We start from the raw sequence: 25,436 nt of genomic DNA, 5'->3' as shown, positions 1-25,436 counted from the left end.
AGAAAGGGAGACTCTGTTTTCCAACAGTCGAAAGTTGATGCCACATCTGTAAACATAGAGAGCACAAGAGAATCTGCATGCTCAAGTTTATGTACCAAGATAACATCAATCATATCAGGTCTTAAGGTCTCACTCTTTATCAGGCACTTTTCTTTAAGATTTTATTTATTTATTCATGAAAGACACACACGCAGAGAGAGAGAGAGAAGCAAAGACAAAGGCAGAGGGAGAAGCAGGCTCCCTGCAGGGAGCCCGATGTGGGGACTCGATCCCGGGACTCGATACCGGGACTCCAGGATCACGCTCTGGGCTGAAGGCAGGTGCTCAAACACTGAGCCACCCAGAGATCCCCTATCAGGCACTTATCTTTAGCATAGATTTGGCTAGGCTGAGAATTCAGCCTTTTCCAAAGTTCTGCCACTCTTAAAAATGAGGTTCTATGCCTGATCTTCATCTCCATCTCTCCCTCACTAGTAGAAAATGAGATCACTTTGAAAGCTATGTAAGCTGTCCCCTAACTCTCACACTTAGCATGAAATTGGTGATGGATTGTCCTGAGCCTATGATTTTCTCTTTTCAATGGCAATCAACAATACCCACCCAATTTCACAATTCTTATATTCTTTCTCTGCTACCTTCCAAATGCCAGAGATACTGAACAAGCCAGTGCAAATTCTTCCCCTATACACATTCCCATTCACCACAGGTAGAAGTCTCAACAGTTGTACTTCTACTACATATCATAATAGATTATTGTAACTGATGATGAGGCATTTCTATTATACTGACAGAAAATGATCCAACCTGGGATCCCATTCTTAGAGTGTACGTCCCACTTCTAGAAACAAATGTATTAGGTTAAGTTCCCTAGAAACAGAGCCTGAAATAGGGTTTGTAGTATACATAATTTATTTATTTTTTAAAAATACTCTTAAGGCATTTATTTATTAAAACGTTCTCTGCCAAGATTTCACATTAGCTTGAAATTCAAATCAGTCTTTACATTTCTCTACTGAGGACTCCACCTCAGTGTATGACATAAAAGCACCTTCTCCAGCAGTGAGTGTTACCAGCATCCACACAGTGAGCCCCATGGTCGGCCTCTCTGTTCCCCAGGTGACCCAACTAGATGTTAATACTGCTCTGCTACAGGGTAAAAGCTCCTAACTCAAATTCATTGGAAAAGGGGTGAAACTTCTGCAAAGTGCACTTTAAGAAGAGGTACTGTTTGCTCATGAAAAGAAACCAGTGAGTCCTCTAAGAATAATAAAAGGGGATATTTTACAGTTAAGCACATGATTTGGAGTGAAGAATTCGGATGTTGCTCTGCTGGTCCAGGCTGTTAATACTCTTCTTGTTCCTCCTGTGGGCCCCCTTCATCAGGTATCACAAAGCCCTCATCTGTGGCATAGAGAATGTCCACGATCCTCTGCAATACAGGGTTGTTTTCCCCTTCTTTCTCCTGGCAAATCAATTCAATGTTTCTTAGCTTTCCAAAGTAGAAATCTCTCTCTTTCTCCAAGTCTTCGATGGTAGGTTTCAATACATTGACCTGCTGCATCAATTCAGCTGCTTCATCATCCCCGTTGCCCACACCAGGATTCTTTCGCACCACACCCGGGCCAGCCTTAGGGGTTGCAGTAGTTCTGTGTGTTGCAATGGGCCTCTGTGGAGCTGCCCTGCTAGAGCTGAGAGTTTTCTTCGGTTTGTTCAGAGCTGGAGCAACAAGGGAGGGAGCCACTGCAGTTTCTTGACCTTGTCTGGCAGCTACAGGGTCATAGTCTTTTCCATCATAGTTTGCATCAAAAAATTTCTTGAACCACTGAACAAATTCAAAATTGTCCTGAAACTTCCTTTTACTAATTTGTCCACAGGAATTACTTTGTCAACACCCATTCTTTTAAAACCTGCTTGTAGTATTTTGAAGTTCTGGATGTATTCACGCTCTAGTTTAGCCTGGAATTTCACTTTCTTCAAGGCAATGGAGCCAGGGAATAGCATGTCCATAAACTGACAATAGGCAGCCCCTGAGCACAACTGTTCAATCTTTGTCAGATTCAGCTGCAGAGACTCATTGATCCAGGCCAGCATATCATGTCGACTTAGGTTATCAATGGTGACGGTCGTTGAGTATACGTTCACTGCATCTTCGGCTCTCGGTGGGACCGCGTCCACTGCCTGTGCCCGGCTTCGATTCTGCCTTCGTCTCGTTCCAGGTTTGTAGTATACATGATTTATTGAGACAATGCCCTTCAGGAAAAAAATTCTATATAGAGAGAATTAGGCAGAATTAGGAAAGGAGAAGGAGGCACGCAAAGGTGCAGTCTTTGATGAAAGCTAGCTATAGTTTAATCCACAGGATGAGGCTCAGAAGCATAAACCCAACACAGGTTAACCCTTCCCAAGGAAAAAAGCCAGGCTTTTATGCTCCTACATTCATCATTCACTGGCTCAGGAACATCCTCAGTGGAGATGTAACTGCCAGGGGTAGATGGTTCCCATTAAAAGACGACCAGCTGGGGACACCCGGGTGGCTCAGTGGTTGAGCATCTGCTTTTGGCTCAAGTTGTAATCCCAGGGTCCTGGATCCAGTCCTGCATCAGGCTCCCTGCAGGGAACCTGTTTCTCCCTCTGCCTATATCTCTGCCTTTTTCTGTGTGTCTCTCATGAATGAATAAATAAAATCTTTTTTTTTTTTTAAAAGAACCAGTTGTCTGAGCATCAGCCATGAACTGTTGACACAGCATCTGACAGCATAGATGCACTACCTGGTAAACGGGAATCTGAGCAAGACAACACGGCACTACTACAAGTGTTGAAAAAAGAGTCTTTTCTATATATAATGTTAGGTCAATTGGATATCCAGTTGACTCAAAATGCATTAAGCTTGAACTTTCCTCATACCATATTAAAACATCAATTCTAATTTGATTGTGTATTTACATATGAAAGGTGGCACAATAAAAGTCCTTTAAAAAAGTATACTCTATACATTATTAAAGTAATATGATTTTTTTCAATAGAGAGAGAGTATACATGAGCAGAAAGAGAGAGAGAGAGAATCTTAAGCAGGCTCCACGCCCAGTGCAGAGCCTGACATGGGGCTCAATTGCACGACTCTGAGATCAAGACCTGAGCCAAAATCAAGAGTCAGATGCTTAACCAACTGAGCCACCCAGGCACCCTAAGATTTCCTAAACATTACACAAAAAGGCATTATTCTTAAAGAAAATGATGGTGGAATTAGTAACTTTTGTATATTTAAAGACCTATTAAAAAAAGAATGAACCAAATAATGAAAGAAGATATGTGCATGTAGACATCTGTCCAAGGTCTCATACCCAGAACAGATGACATATTCCTACAAAGCAATAAGAAAAACATTTTTTTACTGTTTAAAAAAAAAAACAGTAACATTTTTTTAATTGACAAAAGACATAAGCAGGCACTTCACAAAAGAAGTTACCCAAATGACTAATAAACATAGGAAAGGGCTCTTGAGTTCATTAATCACCAGAAAATCTGAAACCATTATATATCCATCAGAGTGACTGGAAGTAGAAGATTAACAATAAGTGCTGGCTAGGATGTGGAAAAACTGGAACTTGAATACACTGCTACTGGGAAGGTGAATTATTATAGCCACTTTGAAAACGTGCTTAGCTGTATCTACTGAAAGAGAATATCTGCCTATTCAATGAGATATAAATTTCATTATTAGGTAAATACTGAATAGAAATGTGTACCTCTGTAGACAACAGGACATGTACAAAGATGTTCCTAGCAGAGTTATTCATAATAGCTGAAAACTGGAAACAAAAAAAAATACTCTTGAATATATATGACTATATTACATACATATATATATAGAGAGAGAGAGAATATACATATAGTTAACAAATTACTGCCATATGCAACAATATAAATTGTGTCACAAAAAATCCATACTATATAATTCGAATTATAGAAAGTTAAGGTATCTCTGGAGAAAGAGAGTATAATAACAAGGAATAGGCACAGGAGGATTTTCTGGATGCTGGTAATGTTATGTTTCTTGACATTCATTTTGTGAAAATCCATCAAGCTACACACTGAGGATGTATGTCTTTACCTATATGAATTTTTACACATCAATACATTATTTAGTAAAATGGAATTGCAATCAGTAAATTGTGATTTTCTCATTTAGCCCAGCAATATAACCTTTAAAAATGTGTATTATGTCTAATGCTAAAACCCATCATAATTGCAATCAGATAATCCTGTGTAGTTTGCAAATCATTTGCAAATGCATTATCTTTTCATTAGTGTAGTGATAAAAACAACTAACCCACTATTACTAGAACATGTCTGTAGTAAAGGGAACCCAGAGCCCAGCTTACCTAAAGTTGTCTTCTGGCACAATAAGGAAATAAGAGAGATGTAAAATGCTGGAAACTCTTTTTAATCCACAAGAATATCCAGTGTAGTACAATCTTATCTTCTTATCACCTCATCATATTTTTTTACTATCTTTTCCATCTTTTCCCCTCAGTGTTTCTCTCCTTCTTTCCTCCCATCTCCTTTCTTCTTCAATCTCTTCTATGCAAGTTTCATGGAGACAGTGTACAGCTGAGGTGAAGGTACCATCATTAAGGCTATTCCTGGGGGAAATGATCTGTTCTCTTTAATCTGTTAGCTCTAATTTTTCATCTGCCTAAATTTCTCAAAAGGAAAAGGGCAGAGCATTAAACAGTGATAGCTAACTAATTGTCAAGCAAAAATTTATGGCCCCTCATCCATAGTGTAAAGATTATTTGAAAATTGATTCCCAGGAGCACCTGGGGGCTCATTTGGTTAAGTGTCTCCCTTTGGTTTAGGTTATAATCCCGGGGTCCTGGAATCAAGCCCCACCCAGATGGGGTCCTCTGCTCAGCCAGGAGCCTGCTTCTCCCTCTCCCCTCTTCTTGCACTCTCTCTATCTCTTTCTCAAATTAGTACATAAAATCTTAATTTAAAAAAAAAAGAAAAAATAAAAGAAAATTGATTCCCAGCCAGGGACTACATTTCCTAGTCTCTCTTGCAGTTAGGTGAGACTATATAAATGAATACTAACTTATGAAAAGTGAGTGGAAATGTTACATGCCATGTCCAATTCCAGTCCATAAAATTCTCCTATGCATTTTCCTCTCTGCCCTATTCCCCTAGTGGGAAACCTGGATCATCTGCATACTGAAATTGGCAAGGCCTCCATTGTCCTGGACTTCTGAATGACTGTGTGGAGGAAGGATACTGCCCACCTATTCCCTACCCAACACTTGCATTAAAGCAGTTGGCCTACCTAAATTGATATGAAGTAGTTTCAAAATCTTTAGTAAACAAGGATCACCCAATTATCTTTTCCAAGTCCTAGGCTTGATAGGTTATAAGTTTTCTGTGACTATACTTGTAGAGAAGAGAGACTAATTTTTCCATTCCCCTGTTCTCTATTACAGGGAACAGAGCAGTTAAGTGTCATAGCTACTGTGCCATTAAGTCAAAAAAAAGGGGGGTGGAGGGGGCTAAAAAATGCCAATTAATTCCTGTGGCCCAAATAAAGGTATTGTATCTCCTTAATTTTACGTTAGTATCTTCACTAAGTAAAATGGTTTTGCTAAGGATCATCAGACTCTCTGCAGAGAGTTGCAACAGTTGAAAAGGATGATGAGACAGAAAGGATGAATATCCATCATTTTCTTCAACATGGATGGAAACTGGAACGTATTATGCTGAGTGAAAAAGTCAATCAGAGAAGGACAACCATCATATGGTTTCACTCATATGTGGAATATAAGAAATAATGAAAGCGGGGCGGCCTGGGTGGCTCAGCGGTTTAGCGCTGCCTTCAGCCAGGGTGTGATCTTGGAGACCAGAGATCTGGTCCACATCAGGCTCCCTGCACGGAGCCCACTTCTCCCTCAGCCTCTCTGTTTCTCTGTCTCTCTCTCTGTGTCTCTGTCTCTGTCTCTGTCTCTCTCTCATGAGTAAATAAAATATTAAAGAAATAATGAAAGGAACTATAAAAGAAAGGAGGGAAACTGGAGGAAAAATTAGAGAGGAAGACAAACCACAAGAGACTCATAACTCTGGAAAATAAAGGGTTGCAGAAAGAGAGGTGGGGGGCGGATGGGGTGACTGGGTGACAGGCACTAAGGAAAACACTTGATGGGATGAGCACTAGGTGTTATACTATATGTTGGCAAATTGAATTTAATTTAAAAAAAAAAAAAGAAAAGGATGATGGGACTTAGTGATGAAGTTTCATTCAGAAATACGGTGACTTTCTAAAAGAACTTGCTTCAGAATTTTATGGTTTGGAAACCAGAGATGAGGCTTATTTTGTAGAAATGTTCTATTTTTAAAACAAAAAGAAAGAAATACTGAGTGCTTTTATGAGTACCCCACTACCTTAGCCTCCTGCTCAGGAAAACAATGCCAGGGAATTCCAGTGGTCTGGTGCACATGTGGCTTGGCAGGTGCTTTATACTTAAAAGCACATGAGGTTGTCAGATTGGCTCAAACTGCTCTAAGCATAACCTTGGGGAACCAGTTCATGTTTGCCATAACTCCATCCCCAGAACATCTGGGAATCTCCTGAAAAATTAATAATGAATTGTGTGTAGAAATTTGATAAAGGACTTATGACACAGGCATTAATACCATATGAGTTTTTATGATTAACTTTAGTATAATAAAAGCCAAATGAATTAGAAATTATTTAGTCCAATATTTTAGCCCATCATTGACATAGGTCAAGGTACCTCAAGTGCAATTTTAATGAATACAGTGTTTGTTATGAGGCCACTAAGATGATAGCATATAAAGTGTCACTGATCTCCATATGACTCCATTTGGCATTCTAAAAGTTTCACTGTTTACAGTTCAGGGCTTTCTGATCACGTGGTAGGGTACATTCCATAGCTCCCTCTGACAGAATAATTCCAGTGTGTCATTTCAGAGGAATATTGAACTAGACCCTAACTTGGCTAATACTTGAGTACTCCAAATTCCCAAGAGGTTACTTTTGATGGGAAACTGGCCCCAACTGCTCTGAAATATTCATGTTTAACCTCTAGAACTCAACCCAAGAACTATCTAGCCTGATTTTGTGTTTAGTACAGTGGGTCATTCTGGGCTAACAAATATGAAGATACTCCAGTGAAGAAAAATGGAACTGACTGATGTTAAGGACTATCACTTCAGGTTAATGATCCTCAATGAAAGGCTATGTTGCTCATGCCTCAGGGCCACCATGTATCCTATGGGAATTGCCACAATGCATGACTGTGGGAATTGTCAGGGTTCACAGAAAGCTCTTCACACACCATCTTCATTCACACACATGCACACACATATACAGTCCCCTGACTACCTATAGTACTGATTTGAGTCTCAATTCATAAACTTCAACTGTCTTGTAAACACAGATTATTATATCTTCCTCCATTAGAGGACTTCTTGGAGATATAAGCAAATGGACGTTTCACCACACTTTATGAAACACTTATTTAAACATGGATTTTTTAAACTTATTATAAAAGTAATAGATGTTTATTGTAAAAACTAGAAAATATAAGTAAGCAAAATATAAATTCATAATTCTACCATCTATAGACAGCCACTATTAATTTTTTGATGCATGTTCTTCTAGTTTTGCATAGTTCAGGATGGTAGCCACTAGCCACATGACACTACTGAACATGTGAAATATATCTAGTCCAAACTGAAATGTGCTCTAATGGTAAAATACCCAGTGAATTTCAAAAACATGTGAAATATTCTCTTATACAAAAATATATAAAATATCATTAATAATTTTGTCAGTTAATATTTTGTCCATTATTAACTCTTTGAGGAACCTCCACACAGTTTTCCAGAGTGGCTGCACCATTTCACATTCCCACCAACAGTGTAAGAGGGTTCCCTTTTCTCCACATCCTCTCCAACATTTGTGGTTTCCTGCCTTGTTAATTTTCCCCATTCTCACTGGTTGAGGTGGTATCTCATTGTGGTTTTGATTTGTATTTCCCTGATGGTAAGTGATGCAGAGCATTTTCTCATGTGCGTGTTGGCCATGTCTATGTCTTGCTTTGTGAGATTTCTGTTCATGTCTTTTGCCCATTTCATGATTGGATTGTTTGTTTCTTTGCTGTTGAGTTTAAGAAGTTCTTTATAGCCCTTTATCTGATACGTCATTTGCAAATATCTTCTCCCATTCTGTAGGTTGTCTTTTAGTTTTGTCGACTGTATCTTTTGCTGTGCAAAAGCTTCTTATCTTGATGAAGTCCCAATAGTTCATTTTTGCTTTTGTTTCTCTTGCCTTCGTGGTGTATCTTGCAAGAAGTTACTGTGGCCGAGTTCAAAAAGGGTGTTGCCTGTGTTCTCCTCTAGGATTTTGATGGAATCTTGTCTCACATTTAGATCTTTCATCCATTTTGAGTTTATCTTTCTGTATGGTGAAAGAGAGTGGTCTAGTTTCATTGTTCTGCATGTGGATGCTCAATTTTCCCAGCACCATTTATTGAAGAGACTGTCTTTCTTCCAGTGGATAGTCTTTCCTCCTTTATCGAATATTAGTTGACCATAAAGTTGAGGGTCCACTTCTGAGTTCTCTATTCTGTTCCATTGAAAATAGACCTGCCCTACGACCCAGCAATTGCACTGCTGGGGATTTACCCTAAAGATACAGATGCAATGAAACTCCGGGACACCTGAACCCCAATGTTTATAGCAGCAATGGCCACAATAGCCAAACTGTGGAAGGAGCCTCGGTGTCCATCGAAAGATGAGTGGATAAAGAAGATGTGGTCTATGTATACAATGGAATATTACTCAGCCATTAGAAACGACAAATACCCACCATTTGCTTCGACGTGGATGGAACTGGAGGGTATTATGCTGAGTGAAATAAGTCAATTGGAGAAGGACAAACATTATATGGTCTCATTCATTTGGGGAATATAAATAATAGTCAAAGGGAATAGAAGGGAAGAGAGAAGAAATGGGTAGGAAATATCAGAAAGGGAGACAGAACATGAAGACTCCTAACCCTGGGAAATAAACTAGGGGTGGTGGAAGGGGAGGAGGGAGGAGGATGGGGGTGAATGGGTGACGGGCACTGAGGGGAGCACTTGACGGGATGAGCACTGGGTGTTATTCTGTATGTTGGCAAATTGAACACCAATAAAAAATAAATTTATTATTAAAAAATATATATTTTGTCCATTAATATATATTATTAAAATTAATTTCAATTATTTCTTTCCACTTGTCTTAATGTGGCTACTAGAAAACTTTAAATGCATTTGTGACTTGTAATATATTTAAATAGAATAATGCTATTCTAGAACTTTTCTTATGTATGTAAATTTCCCTCTTTTGAGTGTTACAATATATATGCTTATTTGTTTTAAGTGGACTTTTTAAGTTTAGCAATATTTTATGAAGATATTTCTATATTAGTAAATATTTATTGGCAATACTATTTTAATTATATTTATATTTATTAAACAGCTTAATATTATATTAATCATCTTAATATATATAACCAATGCCTTAGTGTTGAACTTTTACGTTGTTTCAATTGGATATATTTCCAATAAACATATAAATAATTTCTAAAGTCACAATCAGAGTATGTCTTACTTCACTGTAATATACTTTACTTTTCAAAAAAACAATGAAAATAAACCAGTAGACATCCCTAAAATGAGGGTTTAAGGTTGAGTGATTTTGTTTATACCTTATGTGCTATATCTGGATTCTAAAAAAACAGAAAACAGGGAAGGCTATTGGCTCAGTGGTTGAGCATCTGCCTTTGGCCCAGGGCATAATCCCAGAGTCCCAGGATCAAGTCCTGCATCAGATCCCTGCATGGAGCCTGCTTCTCTCTCTGCCTCTCTCTGCCTGTGTCTCTGCATCTCTCTCTCTCTCTCTCTCTCTCTCTCTCTCTCTGCGTCTCTCGTGAATAAATAAATAAAATCTTGAAAACACACATACATACACACACCAGAACTAGTAAGATAGATTAGATATAGATATAGAGATTTATTATAGAAATTGGCTCATGCAATAATGAAAGTTGAGAAGACCCATAATCTGCTATCTACAAACTGAAGAACCAGGAAAGCCAGTGGTATAATTCAGTCCCTATCTGAAGGCCTGATAACCAGAAGTGCTGATGCCCACAGTTAGGAGAAGATGGATATCCCAGCTTAAGCAGAGAGCACATTTACCCTTCCTCTATTGGCTTGTTCTATGCAAGCCTTTAATGTATTAGAAGATGCACATCCACTTCGGTGCAGGCAATCTTCTTTATTCAACCTACCAACTGAAATGCTAACCTCTTCTAAAAACATGCCCTCACAGACACATAAGAAATAATGTTTTACCAGTTATCTGGGCATCCTTTAGCCCAGTCAAGTTGACATATAAAATAACCACCATACACACATTTAAGCAAAAGTTACCAAGCAGTAGATTCTGAGGTATGTCTGAAAACATCTCCAAAAAACATTTAGTTTGCTCTCAAACTGATTTGCTTTGCACTTGGGTGGGTCAGTATTTATTTAATGCTATAAACACTAATCCTTATACAAATTAACATGTATAATTACATGTATCTAAATTCTTATAGATTAATCTAATAAGATGTTTAATCAGCTATGGGTTCTCTAATTTTTTCCAGTCGATTTTATGAGAATTTGTTTTTGTGCGTTGACTTTAAGTAACTAAGCTAAAAGAGCTCTCATGGTCTGATGACACAGACAAAAAGGAAATAGATGCATCCATAAACGCATACTGGTGACTTTGTTCATAGCAAGTGGACTGGTAAATATGTTCAGGCAGCCCAAAAATGCCCTAGCCAAAAACTCAGGGGAATGTTTTAAATTCAGCCTTATAAAAGAAGCTGCTTCTCTGTTATTTAGAAATTTGTTCTTCTGTTACTCTATCTCTACTTCCTTCTGGTTTAAAATCAAAATAAAAGGGATTCCTGGGTGGCTCAGTAGGCTAAGCACTTGCTTTTGGCTCAGGTTAGGATCCCAGCAGTTCAGGATCCCAGGGTCCTGGGATCAAGCCCTACATGGGGCTCTTTCCTCAGCAGGGAGCCTGTTCTCCCTCTGCCTGCTGTTCCCCCTGCTTATGCGTTCTCGATCTCTCTCTCTCTCTCTCTCTCCATGACAAATAAATAAATAAAATCTTTTTTTAATTAAAAAATAAAGGGAAAATAGAGTCCCTATATATTTCAAAGTTAAAAGGAATAGAGGAAGATGAGAAACTGTCCCTAGTCAACAAGAAAGGGCTTACATAAAAGGAGATTTTCTGTTATTTTTTTAAAGTAATCTCTGTATGCAACATGAGGCTCGAACTCACAACCCCAAGATCAGGAGTCTCATGTTCTACCAACTGAGCCAGCAGACACTCTGAGGTTTTCTGTAATTTTTTACTAGAGAACATCATAATAGAATTTGAATCCTATAAAGAAAGGCTCCATATCTTTATGAAAAAGTAAGGTCTCCTCAGAGTTGGAGGTAGTACCAGGCAACACCCAATAGCTTCCTACTTTGAGGAAAGGTTAGAGAAACATCCCCAGCAGCCCCCTGCCCAGGCATATTTCCCTATTCTTGAGATAACAGACAATTGGCCCAACAAAATCATCACTGTCTATAACTAGGCATAACTGATCATTGGCCTAAAGCATATAGCCTACATTCCTACAAGTGCTGCATTATTAAAAGGAAAAGAAATTTCCTTCCTTATTTTCCTGAAACCCTTTCAATGTATTCAACAGTATCTGTCCTCTACCCAAAGTCCAAACATAAGAGAATAATAAATACCATTTACTATAAATAATTATCACTGAACTAAGGATTGGAGTTTCAGTAGAGTTCATGGAACTGGCTTTGAAAAAATTTCACAGAATAAATGCACCTACTGCCCTGCCCTGCTCAGGATACGACACTCTACTTCAGTAAAACAGATAATATTTTGAGGTTAACCCTAGACATTAAATGCTATTTGACTGTGCTCTGTAAACATTGCAAAAGTAAACCACATGCATTTACTCAGAACATTTTAAATGTGGGCCAAAATAAAATCCTAGAACCTTCATTGGTACTGCATCTATTTTAAGATGATAAACAGAAAGAAGTACCTATAAACACTCCCTGTCTTAAATATTTCTAGCTTTAAATCCAGAACTCTTGGTTTCTATTTTTCACTGAAATTTTTTGTTGTACTACAAAATGTAGGTCAAGTTGTTGGTAAGTGCTGGACAGAATCTGTTTATATCAAAAAGTAAATGGTAGAACCCTTCCAGGTTGGCATAGTTTAAAAAAAATTACTCCTGCCACTGTCCTTTTCAGGGTATCCCTGATAAAGCTGAGGAATGCTTAACATAGACCTCTCTGAATACTACATTTTAATCATAATTGTGTAACTTTCCCTTGAGGGAAAATTCATAAGAATTATAATTCATAAGACCCTCTATTCCTGGGAACCAATAACAAAAAATACAAATAAAATCTTATTCAGGTTCTTATGCTTTATGCATATATATATATGTATATATATATATACATATATATATATATACAAACACACATGCACCCCTCTAGCTGCCTGAAGATAATCCTTTGCTAATTTACTCTCAAAATTAAATGAATGTTTATACAACATCCAAGCAGATAAATGCAGTCATTTTGGAGAAAGGAATAAATTACTTAGTTATCAGGGATTCTTCAAATATAACAATCTAATAATTATCATAGATCTTGCTCAAATGATTTTCATATATAACCATTAAAGCATAAGGAGTAGACTTAGCCAAGTGCCAACTTATGGTGGAGAGTGTTCAAAATAACTCTAGATCCTGGAATAGGCCCTCTTCTGGATGAAGCCCTCTAGTTTTAAGAGTAAACCTTGACCTGAATTAAAAGTAATTTATCTAGCAGTACTCATTTGGTGATACATGAAGAAAAGGTATGCTTGCAAGTAAAGCATCTCCTCCTATAAGACAAAATAATGTATAAACCACAAGGGAAGGGAATGAAACTCTATCAAGAAAAAAGATGTGAAGCTTAGGATACTACTAAGAGGGCATATGGATCTGAAGTTCAAAAATGGACAAGGTGAGTTCTTTATGCTTTTTTTTTTCTTTATGCTTTTCTGAGCATGGTGAGAAACCACGGTCCATATATTCCTGTTGAAAAATAGGACTTCTATTGCTAAATGACAACAGATCCCCAGGAGGACTCAGATCTAGTGTTAACTCCAATGCAGACTAGATTAGGTAAAGTCTTATTTTTTTAAGATTTTATTTCAGAGAGAGAGGCAGAGACACAGACAGAGGGAGAAGCAGGCTCCCCACAGGGAGCTCGATGTGGGACAGATTTGATCCTAGTACCCTGGGATCACTCCTTGAGCCGAAGGCAGATGCTAAACCACTGAGTAACCCAGGTGTCCCTAGTTAAAGTTTTAAATGAAGATGCCACTAGTGCTTAGAAAATAGCTAGCGTAATGGTGAGACTTAAAAGGAGGAAAGACAAAAAAGTTCTCAATTACAGTATTTCTAGGACCTGTCTAGGTTATGAGTAAAAAAAATTAGAGATCTCTAATTCAGAGAACAGGAAATGAACAAAGTCTCCCCTTCTTAAGAAATAGCATCATGTCCTTCCTGTGCATTCTTTAAAAATAAATATTTTACTTGTTTATGGTAATTTAAGTGCCCTTCACTATAATCCTGTGGAACAACTATTACCCTGGGATGAACCACCTTTTCACTGATAACCCTCAGCACTCTAGTTCACTGTATTTTCTCAGAGTCTCAACCTGGGTGGCCAACGAGGTTGCATTACCAGGTCCAATCTAGAGTAGGATCAGTTAGGAACTGAGGAGATATCAACTATGGGCCAAGACTGGGAAACCCCCTTCTTTCATTTCAGAAGTGCTGTGAGCAAATTCCTTTGGGGGCTGAGGCTTATGCAGCTCCCGGTTCTCCACTAGTGCAGTATAAAGGGAGTGGAACCTAACCCTGAGAGAATACACCAAGGATGTGAAATACAAGAACAAATCTAGGTCTGAGTTCCAGCGTTCCTTGGATACTTCCTATGGCTGGACACTGTGCTAGGTACTGAGGAAAAAGAGATAAATGATAAATGATAAATGATAAATGATGGAGTGGGTCAGCCTCAAAAAGCTCACCATTTGAATTGTTTTGTAAGATTTTCTCACATGTTCTTTTTTTTAAGATTTTATTTTTTATTTATTCATGAGAGACACAGAGAGAGAGAGAGAAAGAGAGAGAGAGAGAGGCAGAGACACAGGCAGAGGGAGAAGCAGGCTCCATGCAGGGAGCCCGATGTGGGACTCGATCCCGGGTCCCCAGGATCACGCCCCCGGCTGCAGGCGACGCTAAATCGCTGCGCCCGCGGGGTTGCCCTCACGTGTTCTTGTTTAGCAATTTTCTAGTTTTAGCTCTTTAGGTCTGTGATCTATCTTGAGTTAATTTTTGTATATAATGTGAAGTAAGATCATTTTTTCCTCATTGAGTTGTTTTAATACCTTTTCTGAAAATCAATTAGCCACATATGCATGGTGTGTATTTGTGAACTTTCTATTCTGTACCACTTATTTATTTGTCTATCTTTACACTAAACTAATACCACACTATCTTGGTTACTGGAGTTTCATCATAAGTTTTGAAATTAGATGGTTGTATGTCTTCCATTTTTGTCCTCTAGATCCTTTGCGTTTCCACACAAAGTTTAGAATCAGTTTGTCCAAGAGAGGAAAGGAAAAAGAAGGAAAGGAAAGGAAAGGAAAGGAGAGGAGAGGAGAGGAGAGGAGAGGAGAGGAGAGGAGAGGAGAGGAGAGGAGAGGAGAGGAGAGGAGAGGAGAGAAAGGAAAGGAAAGGAAAGGAAAGGAAAGGAAAGGAAAGGAAAGGAAAGGAAAGGAAAGGAAAGGAAAGGAAAGGAAAGGAAAGGAAGAAGAAAAGAGTCTGCTGATATTTTTGACTGGAGGTTTGAGTTGACTTTCTAAATCAATCTGAGAAAAATTAACATCTTAATTATATTGACTATTCCTATCGTGAACATACAAAATCCCCTTTTGGCCCCAATGCATGGGTTATCAGTCTTTGTAAGTATGTTTCTTAGAATTTTTTTATAATACCATCTCTAAAAGACTCTGTTATATAGCATGCAGTACTGAGGACATAAATGATACTTAGTAAATGTCAAAAGTTAATAATACTGCCCAAGAAATGGTATGAAAGTATATCATTATTACAAAGATAACAAAAAACTTAGATCATTACATCTAATTTTGCTAATATGCTTTTTTACTAATAGACTTCTTTCAACTGATATATTTGGCCCTTATGTATTTACTCTCCTTGGATTGTATAAATAAGAAGTCTAGTTTCACTTTTACTGGAAAGATATTCACCTTCATTTTCAGTCTTTCATTCCTGAGAGGTGGATCTTCAGCTCTGACATAAACTGCTTGCAAAATTTGATCCCCTAATAGCAGAAAATGGTAAAACCTTAAGACTCAACATCTAGGTTCTTCCTAATGGAAACAAGAAAGGACTATATATACCTCTTTAGATGTATAAGTATGATGTATGGCTAGGATTAGTATTCAACAATCCATACAAGAATTGACCCAAACAATCAGAAAGGATGCCCTCCAAAGATAGCGCATAGAGTAATTTTGTTACAAACTATCTGAATATAATCCCTGTTCATAGACATAAGAATAAATATCTCTGGGTAACTTCAAGTGTCTTATAGAAAGAAAGCTGAACTTCATGGGACACCTGGGTAGCTCAGCGGTTGCGTGTCTGCCTTCAGCTCAGGGTGTGATCCCAGCTTTGGGGATTGAGTCCCACATCAGGCTCCCTGAGGAGAGCCTGATTCTCCCGCTGCCTAGGTCTCTGCCTCTCATTGTGCATCTCTCATAACAAATGAATACAACAGAAAGAAAGAAAGAAGAAAGAAAGAAAGAAAGAAAGAAAGAAAGAAAGAAAGAAAGAAAGAAAGAAAGAGAAAGAAAGCTGAACTTCAGCAAAACTTTACTGTATGCAAAAGTTACCATCAACTGCTCACAGGTTAAATTTCTGAATCCTCAGTAATTTGGGGCACTTCCTCTTGCTTCCCAAAGACCAGCAATATTGTGCCTTTTCCTCTCACACACCTAGAACTATTCCATGCTTCTTTTTTTTTTTTTAATTTATTTATTTATGATAGTCATACAGAGAGAGAGAGAGAGGCAGAGACACAGGCAGAGGGAGAAGCAGGCTCCATGCACCGGGAGCCCGACGTGGGATTTGATCCCGGGTCTCCAGGATCGCGCCCTGGGCCAAAGGCAGGCGCCAAACCGCTGCGCCACCCAGGGATCCCTATTCCATGCTTCTAATATTTCTAACAAATCCTAGAATCATAGGCTATCCATGCTGAGAGGGATCTTAGAAATTCTCTAATAGAATCCCTTATTTTGCAACTGGGAAAACAGAGTTCTAAGAAAATCAAATCATTAAGGGTACATGGGTGGCTTATTTGGTTAAGCGTCCGACTCTATTTCAGCTCAGGTCATGATCTCAGTGTCATGGGATTAAGCCCTGAGTCAGGCTCCATATTCAGTACGGAATCTGCTCAAGATTCTCTCCCTCTGTCTCTGAACTTCATGCTCTCTCTCTCTCTCTAAAATCAAATAAATAAATAAATCCTAAAAAAAGAAAAAGGAAATGAAATTACTTTTCCAAAGTCATATCATATAGTGCTAATGCAAAAATTGAACTAAAGTTTTCTGCCATTCATTGACTTCAGAGTAATCACAGAATATCCTATCATAGAAATTAGTAGTTTAAGCTATTACTATGTTAAGGTACTACTTAACCCAGGATAGTTCCATTTATTTTTTTAATTATAGAATACACAAAATTTCATATTTTAAAAATATATTTCATTTATTTTTATTTAAATTCAATTTGCCAACATATACTATAATACCCAGTGCTCATCACATCATGTGCCTTCCTTAATGCCCGTCATCCAGTTACCCCATTCTCCCAACCACCTCCCCTTCAGCAACCCTCCATTTGTTTCCCAGAGTCACAAGTCTTTCATAGTTTGTCTTCATCCATAATTTTTCCCTACTCAGTTTCCCCCTCTTTCCCTTATGGTCCCTTACACTATTTCTATATTCCACATATGAGTGAAATCATATGATAAGCTTTTTTCTCCGACTGACTTACTTCACTTAGCATAACACCCTCCAGTTCCAACTAAGTTGATGTAAATGGTAGGTATTCATCCTTTCTGATGGCTGAGCACATGAAAAAATGCTCCGCATCACTTGTCCTCAGGGAAATACAAATCAAAACCACAATGAGATACCACTTTACACGAGTGAGAATAGCTAAAATTAACAAGTCATAAAAAAAACATTTTTAACTGAATGTTCCAGGCATTACAATTTTAAATGAAATATATTGAAAGGGATATATTACCTGACTGCTCTAATGTACCTGGGGCCCCACATGTAGCTATAGGGGCCCTCCTTTTAACATGAACAAATATATATATAGTCCTCTCTCAAGATTCAGTAAATATAACAGGATAATCACAACCAGCATAATGAGCACCAAATAAATTTAAATCAACTGAATGAATGTTACCCATCTTCCAAAGACAAGAGACAGTAACTGAAATGATAAGAATGGCATATCACAACTAGAAAATTCATCTGTATGAATTATTCTGAGCCAGATGTATTACCTATCCCAAGGTTCTAAGGCCTAAATCCATGGGATTAGTTATTCTCTTTAGTTGACTCAATTTTGTTTCTTTCAAACATCAGCTGTTATTGGTTCCAACTCAAGTTTTGAGTAGACAACTCCAGACCCAGATTCTTAATCATAAATGTCCTGTTTGGCATCTGACATTTTAAAAGCTTGTGAGTGAACCATGAGTTCGATGCCTGTTGTATGGTGAGATATGTAGAATAAGAAATTAATCTCCTCTTTTATTATTATTATTCAATTTATTTAAACTGAAAAATGGGCACTTGACTGGCAACTCTTGATCTGAGGATTGTGAATTCAAGCCCCATGTTAGGCGTAGAGACTACTGAAAAAAATTAAATAAACTTTAAAAAGTAATTAAAAAACAAAAACTCCACGCATTTCCCCCAGCTCCCCACCTCTGGCAATCTTCAATCTGTTCTTCATGAGTTTGTCTCTTGTTATTGTCGTGATTTAGATTCCACATATAAGAACAATCATATGGCATTTGTCTTTCTCTAACTTATTGCAGTTAGCCTAATGCCCTCAAGGTCCATCCACGCTGTCACAAATGGTCAGATTTCAATATTTTTAATGGCTGAATAATATTCCATTGTGTATATGCATATATGTATGCATGTATAAATACATACTACATTTTTTATTCATGCCTCCATCAATAGACATAGCCTGTTTCCATATCTTGGCTATTGTAAATAATATTACAATGAACATGAGATGCATATATCTTTTTGAGTTGTTTTCTTCAGATAAATACCTAGAAATGGAATTTCTGAATCATATGATATTTGTATTTTTAATTTTTTGAAGAACCTCCATATTGCTTTCATAATGGCTGCATCAGTTTACATCCTCACCAATAGTGCACAAGAGTTCTGTTTTCTCCACATCCACATTATTTCTAGTCTATTTGGTAACAGCCATTCTAACAAGTGTGAAGTGATATCTCATTGTGATTTTGATTTGCATTTGCCTGGTGATTCATGACTTAGAGCATATTTTTATGTACCTGTTGGCCATCTGTATGTCTTCTTTAGTCTATTCAGCTCTTGTGACCTTTTTTTTTTAGATGAGAACAGTATAGCACAATATTTTATTTTTTTATAATAAATTTATTTTTTATTGGTGTTCAATTTGCCAACATACAGAATAACACCCAGTGCTCATCCCGTCAAGTGCCCCCTCAGTGCCCATCACCCATTCACCCCCACCCCCCGCCCTCCTCCCCTCCCACCACCCCTAGTTCGTTTCCCAGAGTTAGCAGTCTTTATGTTCTGTCTCCCTTTCTGATATTTCCCACACATTTCTTCTCCCTTCCCTTTATTCTCTTTCACTATTATTTATATTCCCCAAATGAATGAGAACATACACTGTTTGTCCTTCTCTGATTGACTTACTTCACTCAGCATAATACCCTCCAGTTCCATCCACGTTGAAGCAAATGGTGGGTATTTGTTGTTTCTAATGGCTGAGTAATATTCCATTGTATACATAAACCACATCTTCTTTATCCATTCATCTTTCGATGGACACCGAGGCTCCTTCCACAGTTTGTCTTGTGCCCATTTTTTAATGAGATTATTTGATTTTTGCTATTGAGTTGCATTAATTCTTTATCTATTTTGGGTATCAGCCCCTTATCTGATACATGATTTATATTTTCTCCTATTCAATAGGTTGCTTTTTCTTTTTTTTTTTTTTTTTGCTTTTTCATTTTTTTTATGGCTTCCTTTATTGTGCAGAAGCTTTTTAGTTTGACCTAGTCCTACTTGTTTATTCTTGCTTCTGTTGCTTTTGCTTTTGGTATAAGATTAAAAAATCGGGACACCTGGGTGGCTCAGCAGCTCAGCATCTGCTTTTGGCTCAGGGCATGATCCTGGAGTCCTGGGATGGAGTCCCACATCGGACTTCCTGCATGGAGCCAGCTTCTCTCTCTGCCTGTGTCTCTGCCTCTCTCTCTCCTCTGTCTTTCATGAATAAATAAATAAATAAATAAATAAATAAATAAATAAATAAATAAATAAAATCTTTAAAAAACAAAGACAAAACAAAACAAAATCATCACCAAAACCTATGTCAAGGAGCTTACTGCCTACATTTTCTTCTAGGAGTTTTATGGTTTCACATCTTATGTTCAAGTCTTTATTCATTTTGAGTTAATTTTTGTGTATGGTATAAGATAGTGGTCTAGTTTCACATTTTTGCTTGTGGCTGTCCAATTTTTCCAACACAGTTTACTGAACAGACTGTCCTTCCTTCATTATATATTCTTGGCTCCTTTGCTATAAATTAATTGACCATATATGCATGAATTTCAGATAACATAATGTACAAGTCTCTTTTGGTCCTATAAAATCCTACTCCCAAACTTTTATTCTCATACTGGTGTGTATTTTTTTCCTTTGCATTTACATACAAATATTTCTACATTTAATTTTTTTAAGATTTTATTTATTTATTCATGAGAGAGGCAGAGACACAGGCAGAGGGAGAAGCAAGCTCCCCATGGGGAGCCCAATGTAGGACTCAATCCCAGGACCCCAGGATCATGCCCTGAGCCAAAGGCAGATGTTCAACCACTGAGCCACTCAGGCATCCCTACATATAATTTTGTTTTAAAGGTGATTTTAAAACAAATAATAAGGGATCCCTGGGTGGCTCAGTGGTTTGGCCCAGGGCATGATCCTGGATATGCGGGATCGAGTCCCGCGTTAGGTTCTTTGCATGGAGCCTGCTTCTCTCACTGCCTCTCTATCTCTCTCTCTCTCTCTCTTTCTCTCTCATGAATAAATAAATAAAATCTTAAAAAAAATAATAACTACCTATTGTTGGCAATTTGGTTTGCTTTTCTATTTGTTGACTTGCCATTGGAGATCTGCCACCTAATATTTTGCAGCGTTCTAGATGGTCTGTTATCCATTTCACATTATAGCTTCCTCCTCTATGTTCTTACTATCGCAAGGGAAATGCCCAGATATAAATTTCCCAAAATCCTTTTTAACTATGGCTCGGCTCTGGATTAAATTCTGTCAATAAGAGGTAATCTCACAAGACTGAAAAGATAATATTTTCTAGCAGTTATGTGGGCAAATGGAAAAAAAAATGAGAGTTTACAGCAGTTTCTAGGAAAGTTCCTAAAAATAACCTGCTGCTCAACATGTTAAAAAAAAAAAAGCCTCCTGTAGAGCAAGGATATTAATAAAGACAATTTGAAGGACATAGATTCCAACCATTTCTCTAGATATAGGTTTAATTCCCGGATCAAGTGGGGCCATCATCTCCCATGTTCTGTTGTCAAGGTGCACCTCCAACTCTCTTGATTTTCTCTGCCTAAGATTTGTTTTGATTCAGTATCTTTTTAGTTAACCTAGAGGCAGCACTGTGAAACCCTTTCTGGTATTTTCTTGCGGATATTGCTAAGGACATTGCTTCCTATGTGAAAATCCAATGAGAAATTTCTTTCAGAACTAATTGCCAAAGGAAACATTTGCACATATCAGAAATTGGTGTGTTAATCATTTAACTAATCACCTGGTTGATAGTAAAATCAGAATTAATTTACACTCAGTTTTCAGGAACTATGTAAGACACAGTGGCTTATGTGCCTCGTATCTTTACTAGGTCTCTACCTTCTATACTGTGTATACTTTACTATATTTCTATGCTTTCTTTGCTCCTTATTTTTTAATTTACTTATATTTTCCAATTTTTCATGTATATGTTTGTCTTTTTCACTACCTCTCCCAATTAAGAAATATAATATATGCTAAAGTATAAAATTTTTAAAATACGTGTTAGCCCAAGCTTCCTGAGACCTCAACATGTGGATGCAAACGTGGTAACATAAATAATAACTAAAATTTTAATTTTATAAATTTTAGTTTATATTCCTATTTATTTATGAACATCTTTGGGTTCCCATAAAACACGTCATCTCTGCTCCCAACCAAATGTTTCTGGCAATCCCCAGTGGGTGTTTCACATGGACTTATTTTTCTATTAGGCACAACCATGATAGATGAGCACCATAGATATGCATTTTTTTTCCCTTAAGTGACAGTTCTAGATGAGTACTCAGGTCAGCAGGGGAATTCAGCTCTTCATTGTCACTCATGAACCTAAGTTGATGACTACTTTAAGTATTGAATCACCGAATCACTATATTGTACACCTGAAATTTATGTAAAACTGTTATACTATACTGGAATTAAAAGTTTTAAAATTAGGATCATATGTCTTCTTCTTTATTCACTTAAAATCATATTAAGAATTTGCCTATCATAAAATTGTCTTCAAAAAACAGTTTTAAAAGACAACATATTAGGGATGCCTGGGTGGCTCACTCAGTTGAGCATTCAACTCTTGGTTTCAGCTTAGATTATGATCTCATGGGTTGTGGAACAGAGCTCCTCACTCGGTAAGGAGTCTACTTGGAAGAGTCTCTCCTGCCCTTCCCCCCACTTGTACTCTTCTCTCTCTCTCAAAATGAATAAATAAATCTTTATTTTTAAAAAAGGATATATTATTTTGTCTCATATGTAGCATAACATATTTACCTGTTTTCCTGCTGTTGGATATTTAACCTCTTTACATTTTTGGTTTAATAAATGAAACTAAAATTAAAATATTATATATAAATCTTTAGCAGTCTTTCTAAGATTTTTCTTAGTATAGAGTCCTACAATGGAATTGAATTATGAAGTCAAAGAATATTATAGAGGGTGTATCTTACTCCTCTTCCACTTGATAAGGGGTAGGAGGGTTAAGTTAGCCCTGTTTTAATCACATCTCAGTATAAATGCAGATTTCTCTTCTCCACCATCACCCCTCCAGGTGTCAAGGGCTCCATCTTCTATCTCAGGACATTTAAGAGTATTACAAACCATCAAAAGGAGATGTTTTGTGTTTGTTTGTTAGCTTGTCTGTTTGTGTTAACTAAAATAGAACTGAACATCATCTCTCCTGATTACTGGGAGATATGCTGGCTATCAGACCTGGAAGGCTCCTAACAATGCCAATATAAAGGGCATCTATGTAGGTCCTCAGCACAGGCTATGTGCTGAAATATTCACTGAAATGAAAACAGAATGGGTCACAGACACTGATTTTTCTCCCAAGTGGTTCCCTGGTATTTGCAGCAGATGTACTCAAGGTAGTGTCAACTGGAGTCAACTCTATTCCTACCCACAAAAATCTCTGCAGTTTCCAGTGTCCCTTGACTCTTCTATATACATTTTTAAGCATTTAGCATTATTTAGATTCCCAGAAGTTGCTGCAAACATTATGCAATTTCTTGATCTACAAAAAAGTTAATAAAAAAATTATATACTATAGAATAGAATTGATAAACTACAGCCCTCAGGCTGATAAAGTTTTATTGGAACACGTTCACATCCATTCATTTACATGTTATCCATGGCAGCTTTCAACTACAGCTGCCAAGTTGAACGGTTATGACAAAGACTTTATGGCCCCCAAGCTTAAAATATTTACAGAAAAAGATCTCCAATCCCTGCTCAACTCCATAGGCTCCTACTGAAGTATGTACTATATTCACATGCTATCCTACTCATCTGTTGAGCTGTCTACCTCGAAGTAATTTTCTTATTCATAAATGTCCTATATTACTGCCATTGTTAATGCATCTAGCCTCCTTAACCATTTCTCCCACTTGTCATAATTTTTAAATTCCATTCCTCTCTTCCTATTCAATTTAGGTTCATAATTTTGTGCACATACTATGTTTCAGCCACCCAAGTTAATAATAAATATGTTAAGAGGCATTTTCCTCTCTGGTTATGTAGGACTTAAGTATTTTCAAATGGTTAGTGAACGTTACTAATGATATTTCTCTTTCTCTTCTTCCTACTAAATATTATGCTATGTCTGTGTAGTCATAGTCATTTCCAACACAAGACTCTACAAACCTAAGATTATCTCATCCCAATAGAAACAAAGGGGAAAAGGAATTAGACTTAAGTGAAAGCCAAAGTAAAACCGTATCAAGGGAGCTTAAAAATAACAGTGTATTTCTTTCAAATAAATGTGCCCTTCTTTCAAAAGACTATTGTGGCATAGAAAATTATCTTTAGAGTCCTAAAAATTGCCATCAAATGTAGAGTAAGATAGAAATGATCATTAACATTCAAAAACAATTAAAGGAATTCTAAAATTTAAAGTACCTAAATCAAATTAAATAGCACAAGAGAAAACACATAGCTATTTAAGAAGTACATATAAAATTGCAAGACATCCTTGTCTCCTAGTTATACAGCTTAGGTGGTTAATCACTGTTTTCCAACTGACGTAACAAGGATGTCCTTGCGTGTATTATTTACAAGACCAAATACATGGTTAATAAAAAGAAGCAGTTTAAAACACCCTCTTTTAATGTTTTTGTTATACAAGTGGACACAGATTTGTGATTAAAACTCGTCAGAGAAGCATGTGAAAAAGTGGTATGAATCATTACTGATTTCCTGCCTTGCCCCTTTCCAAAGAAACTCATTCTTTTCCCCAACTAAAAACATATAAGACGTTCATAGTTATAAAACCATGTGAAAAGAAAGCAATTTGTTTAAAAATTTTTAATCTCTAATACAAAGCTTCTTACCTAAATGCTCATATATGTCATTTAAGTTCTTTCTAGAGGTACAAAAGTGACTCATAGTTTCATATAGTTGGAGATAATTTTAGAAAGAGCCTCTTTTTGTTTAAATAAATATCAAACCTTTTGCCAAGCCTTGGAAACTGCTGTTTTCATTGGCATGTTGACTTAAAAGGTTAGATTGTCTTTGGTCTTTAACTAGAATCTTGGAGAAGGAGGGGAAGGCCTAAAGAATCTCTGGAGACTTCTTTTACCTATATTACTATGACTCTACTGTTTGATGAAATCCAAATGATGCTCAAATAAAAATCAATTTTCAAAACCTCCCTAGTGTTGAAATATAGATGCATTTCCAAATTTTTCATTCAGGAGTCCTTCCTAAACTAACATCCATCCTTTTTGCCTTTTTTCTTTCTTTCACATACTCTGGGAATTGCATATTAAATTTTCTTCCTCTCACCCACCAACATTCCCAGCCCCATCTCTATCCCCTTTATAAAGTGTAAGAAAAGTATCTGTCTTTGGCATCTCTAATCTTCCCTTTGAATACATGCTTCCTTAACTTTGCTCTTTTCTCCAGGAATCTAGCACCATATGCTGGGCTCTGTATTAGTTATCTCTTGCTGATTACCCCAAACTTAATGTCTTAAAACAGCACATATTTATTATCTCATGCAGTTTCTGTAGGCCAGGAATTTGGATGTGGTTTGGCTGAGTAGTTCTACTTTCAGGTCTCTCATGATGTTGAAGTCAAGATGTCATTCAGAGTTATAGTCTCCTGAAGGCTTCAGTAAGGCTGGAAAATCCACTTCCAATGTGGCTCATTCAGATACCTGGCAAATTAGTGCTGATTGTTGGCAGAACACCTCAGTTCCTCACCATAAGAAACTCTGTGAAGGACTGCTTGAGTGACCTCACAACGCAGCAGCTGGCTTTCCCCAGAATGATTCATTTAGTGATTAATGCAGAAGCCTCAATGTCTTGTGACCTAGTTTTGGGAGTCAC

General features: G+C 37.3%; 1 pseudogene; it reads right to left on the bottom strand.

Annotated features, from left to right (window-relative positions):
* Positions 1 to 1,189: 1,189 nt before the first annotated feature.
* Positions 1,190 to 24,593, bottom strand: LOC144311734 (microtubule-associated protein RP/EB family member 1 pseudogene; annotated as a pseudogene).
* Positions 24,594 to 25,436: the final 843 nt, after the last annotated feature.

The sequence above is a fragment of the Canis aureus genome, chromosome 4 (assembly GCF_053574225.1).
Source record: "Canis aureus isolate CA01 chromosome 4, VMU_Caureus_v.1.0, whole genome shotgun sequence".
NCBI lineage: Eukaryota > Metazoa > Chordata > Mammalia > Carnivora > Canidae > Canis > Canis aureus.
Note: the sequence above shows the minus strand (reverse complement) of the source record. Positions and strands in the feature narration are given on the sequence as shown.